Below are 5,445 nucleotides of genomic sequence, written 5' to 3'. Positions count from 1 at the left end.
CCCATCCCAGGTCCGGCGGTAGGGGTAGGTCTTCCATCCCACGCGTCGTTTGACGCAGGTGAGTGCATCAGGGTTCATCCAAGCCGTCTTCCATAAGGTGAGTTTGAGTATTTTTAAAGGGGGATTCGTGACGCCTCCATGACTTCATTGGCAGCTTGAGCGAGGACGTCCTGCTCTGACCCATCCTCTACCAGGGGCGATGGCGGTCGCCCCCTACCTTGCTCTTGAGTCTCTCGTGGCAACCCGTTACTGACCTCATTGACTACTTTTGGGCGGCGATACACCCTGGCCCCTGAGCATGATGGTCACCATGGCTGCACACCTAATCGCTCATGTTAGCATCTTTTGATATTCAAGGCTGTCATTACCCTCCGACACTGCTCTTACCGCATGGATTGCCGGGCTGACCATGTCACTTTTAATTTCGTCCCTCCCTGGTTTCTTAATTGCTCCTCCCGGTTTTTTACTTCAGGACCCACGTTAGGAGTCCTTTTTTACCCGCCGGAGACTGCTGCAAGATTGCCTTGCTAACGCAAGAGGTGAGTTTACAACCTCCGCTCTGTCTCCGCCCCCAGTCCTGTCTTTTGATTTATTCTGTCCTTCGAGACCTTCCAGTACTCACCCTGAGAGCTTCACCCTATGAGACTCTCGATGATTTCAGCTGAAGTTGTTATGTATGTATTGTTTATCTTTACTGTTTTGTCATGTGTTTTCTGTCTCCAATGTTTCCATAGGTGACTCCTGAGCACCTTTCGGGTATGTAAAACACACATACCTTGTTGTAGATAGTTTATGTTTTCCTGATCCTGACGAATTGCCGTGACCAATTACTGGCTTAAAGGGCAAGAAACATGTTGATCCTTCTGAGAGTAGGGCATACACAACTAGCATCATAATCACTAGTAGCTATCCCCACCTCATTTTCTTTTTAACTAGGCTGTTTACCACTTTATTAAACACATTTCCTGTGGACTAACAGTACCTATTTTATCCGTACACCACATCTACACATTCTAGGGCCCCTTACCCCCACAGCACCCTTCGGCAGGAACAGAAGATCCCCGCCAAAGAGCCCCAATATTGGGAGCCCGTCAGGAATTGCAGCGCCGACCTGACGAGGGGCAGGCTCAAATGATGAAGCATGACACCTAGCTTGCTGGGTGTGTGAGGGCCCTAGTTCCAACTAAAGGGTCTCCCCCCCTTTTTCATGACAGACGAAACTTTTTGCTGAAATCACTATTTGTTCTTAACTGACCTGAGGAACTCTGTACCCTTTTTGTCTTACTAGTCGCTTGGGTATGTACACTGGACCTCGTTAAACTTACCCATCTATCCCTCCTTTTGTTGACATATTTGCACGGGCTTACTCCCGTGGGATTTTGAGGCTACCAGCAGATCACAACTATTGGTGTTCAGTGCTGGCCCATACCACTTCTGTGGGTTTTATTTAATTCCCTTCACCTCTACTACTACGCATCATTCGCGAGACCTCACTAACCAACCATGGACTTCCATCAGGGTTTGAGTTTCGGCGATGATGTTGTAACTGACATTTTAGATAGGACTCCATCATTATTAGGGGCCGATGGCAGCGCGGCAACAGGTTCACAGTCGGATGACTGGACAGCATTGACACACCTGAAGAGGGAATGGCTTAAGATCACCCTACATGGGGCACTTATGACAGAGTACCTGCGGGCTAACATCGCACCCACAGGCCTCATTGTCAATAACTTTCCTAGACTGTTTCTAGAGGATGCCACTTTCAAGAAGGAGTGGTCCCTGGTGTCATGGAAATGCACCAGGGACTGGCTAGTCTTGATCATTAATACCGCAAAGAGATTGGCAGACGCCATCCTCGTGAGGATTCAAATTGCGGAAGGGGCCCTAAAAACAACTATACAGCTAACAGCCTACAAAACCAGGCTGGCCGAGATCAACGCCGAGATTTCTGACAATAAAGACTACCTGATGAAACAGAAAATAACAAAATTGCAAAAAGACATACAGAAATTTGATAAGGAAAGGGTCTACCCATACCTGAAGGCCGATTACACCTCTGATAAAACGAGCTACTCCTCTGACGAGACCTCAGATAGGAGAGACTCCAGCGATAGTAATTCTAGCACTAATAGCTGGGGGAGTAATAACTCGAGAAAAAATCAACGGAATAATCGACCCTACAATGGCCCTCCCTTCCAGGGCCCCCCTATGTTCCAAGGTCCTCTCCCACCACTACCATACTGGCAGTTTCCTCAATACCAACACTGCCCCCCCCCAGTTTTTCAATGGTAACAGCCAGCCTTTTTTAGGAAGAGGCTGGGGCAGAGGAAGAGGGCGCAACAGAAGAGGCGCACAGAAACAGGTCCACTGGCAAGAACCACCGACCAGCGGCATGGACACCAGGAGCAGAACGAGGGACAAGAGGAACTAGTAGTGAACCTCTCACATAGGATCCTCACTGCTCCTGAGAAGTCACTACTACAGAAAGGCCTTGGTTTTGTCCCCACCCCAAGGGTAGACAGATTCAGGGATCACTGCGAAATCCACAGTCTTTTTCGGAAGATACGCCTCAAAGCCTTCTTTCAGGACCAACCTCACAACGAGGTTATAGATTCTGGATTAAGAAACCCCTCCACATTCACTCCACAAAATAACATGGTTCCTGTGGAGATTCTTACATTTGAGAAAGCGGTGTTGAAAGAGCTAAATTCACCCCACAGGGAGGCGCCTTACCATAATTTGACTGGGCATGAAACCCTGCTCTTGAAAAACCTCTCTGAGGATTCCACGATTACTATTAAACAGGCGGACAAGGGCGGTGCGATCGTAATCCAGTCTACAACAGACTACGAGATTGAATGCAGACGCCAACTCACAAATGAGAGATATTATACTCCCATAGCGTCTGACCCAACTCCTCGTCTCAAGACCACCATCTGCACTATGGTCTATGAAGCAGAAGCCAATGGCTGGATTACCCACAAAGAGGCAGATTTCCTGATAACTCGGGAACCCAGGATCCCCTTTTTCTATACCCTCCCGAAAATACATAAGGGCACGACTCCGGTCCCAGGACGACCGATTGTATCCGGCATTGGCTCGCTCCTCGAACCTCTGTCAAAATTTTGTGATCACTTTTTGCAACCATTGGTACGTGACATACCCTCATTCATCAAGGACACCACTGATGTCCTCAAAATCATTGATGACTTTCCAGACACTAGTCCCATTAACTATCTTCTGACCTTGGATGTGGAGGCCCTCTACACCAACATCCCCCAGAGGGCCTCTCTGGCTGTTATTGAGTCAACACTACGGGCACTAGACTGGTCATCACCCACACCAGTCACCTTTATCATTGACTGTGCTACCTTGGCTCTCACTGAAAACTTTTTTGAATTTAACAAACAACTATACCATCAGAGCCAAGGCACATCTATGGGTAGTACCTTTGCTCCCAGTGTAGCGTGCCTCTATATGGCTGATTTTGAGAAGAATGTGATCTCTGGTACATCTAACCCTTTCCATGACAACATCTTTGTTTGGAAACGGTTTATAGACGATATACTCGTCTTTTGGCATGGCACACATACTGAGTGTATGAATTTCATACAGTGGATTAATGAGCAGAATGAGTTCCTGAAGTTCTCCCACACCATATCAGAACATTCGGTACCATTCCTGGACCTGAACATCACTCTTTCTGAAGGCACCCTAACCACCACACTGTACAAGAAACCCACTGACCGCAATAGTCTTTTACGTTATGATAGCCACCACCCCAAAGCATTGAGGGACAACCTGCCCGTTGGGCAATTCCTACGCATCAGACGTAATTACACTCAGCTAACAGACTATAACTCAGAAGCCAAGTTATTAGCATCAAATCTGCGGGCTAGGGGTTATCCACCTAGATGTGTCGGTAGTTCTATGAAAAGGGCCAGGAACAACCCACGGGAGACACTACTGGTAACACACACCAAACCCGATACCGATGTTCTGACCTGTGTCACGTCTTTTACATCTGATTCAAGCAGGATCAGAAAGATCATTTTGAACAACTGGGGTATTCTAGATAAAGGGAATCTTAGCATACCCAAACCCAGATTTGCCTACAGACGCACACAAAACATCAAAGATCTACTTGTCCACACTAGACCTAGACTGCACACCATTGGTCCACAAAGGACGATATGGGAGCTTCCACCGGTAAAGGGCCATTTCCCATGCGGTTCATGTGTAGTGTGCAAACTGACTAACACCTACAAGGACATAACTTTTACGAATAACTTCCACTGGACACTAAATAGACACACGAATTGCAACACTAAGAACTGCATATATATGATCAGGTGTCCGTGTGATTTGGTATACGTAGGCATGACAACCCGCATGGTAAAGACCAGGATTATGGAACATAAGAGTAACATTCGATGTCAGAAAGTGACCACCAAACTCTACACCCATTTTAAAACGATGCAACACCAGACAGATTCCATCAACTGGTTGGTCCTAGAAGCACACCCTCAGATGTCCCAAAATGCATTGTTTAAACTTGAGCAAAGATGGGTCCTTAGAATATCTTCACACCTGACTGGTCTTAACGACGACATCCCATGGTCCACACTCATTAGGTAAACATGCTCCTTGATAGGACCTGTGACCCTTCCGGAATTCACTACGTGTCCTTGTTACGCCCACGACCACCTTGGCCATACCTGTTAACTTGGATGCGGATCCTTAATCCTTAGCAGTGATGTTCTCTGAAAATACACCTTTTTAACAGATCACGAACCATCTAGATCTCTTTTCCACTGCTTTAAAAATAGATACACTATATTGGTATCCTATTTCTTTTTATGTGCCTCCCTCTGTGTGTCTTTATGTGCCGGTCCCCGATGCGGATGGTTGCCGCTCTGTTTTTAGACCCCCTTTCACGGGTTACATCCCCGTACAATTTTGTGGGACTTTGATACTTCATCACGGCCCCCGCGAACCCCATCACTACCGCTTTTATTATTTTTCCACATTCCCATGTGTTACCCGTGGCATTTAGTCTGGCCACCTACCCGTTGCCTGTCTTTAATTATATCGCCATGGCAACCAACTCTGTGAGTAAATCAACCCACGTAGAATCATTTCCTGATTCAGACCGGATGCCGATAGTTTCCCCACACCACCTGCTCTAACATGGCCGCCCCTCTATCCCCAACCAATGGGATTGATACAACCGCTCTGGTAACCAATCCCTGTGAGCACACCAACCCACTGAGTATCACTTCCCGAGTCATACCGGATATGGATGGTTGCTCTCTCTACCTGTTCCAACATGGCTGACCCGCTTTACACTCTCCGACCAATGGGCTTGTGATTACCTTAGTCATGTGACACATTCCACACCTCCCGATATCCTTACCTGGCGAACACCGATTCCGTTCGGAA

General features: G+C 47.3%; 1 long non-coding RNA gene across 1 annotated transcript; it reads left to right on the top strand.

Annotated features, from left to right (window-relative positions):
- On the top strand, positions 1-890 carry LOC146857547 (uncharacterized). The gene is made up of 3 exons (XR_014979587.1): positions 1-58; positions 473-539; positions 735-890. It is a non-coding gene; the product is annotated as an uncharacterized LOC146857547 (long non-coding RNA).
- Positions 891-5,445: the final 4,555 nt, after the last annotated feature.

This window comes from Triturus cristatus, chromosome 3_2 (assembly GCF_964204655.1).
Source record: "Triturus cristatus chromosome 3_2, aTriCri1.1, whole genome shotgun sequence".
Lineage (NCBI taxonomy): Eukaryota > Metazoa > Chordata > Amphibia > Caudata > Salamandridae > Triturus > Triturus cristatus.
The sequence above is the reverse complement of the archived record's forward strand: the minus strand, read 5'-3'. Positions and strand labels throughout refer to the sequence as shown.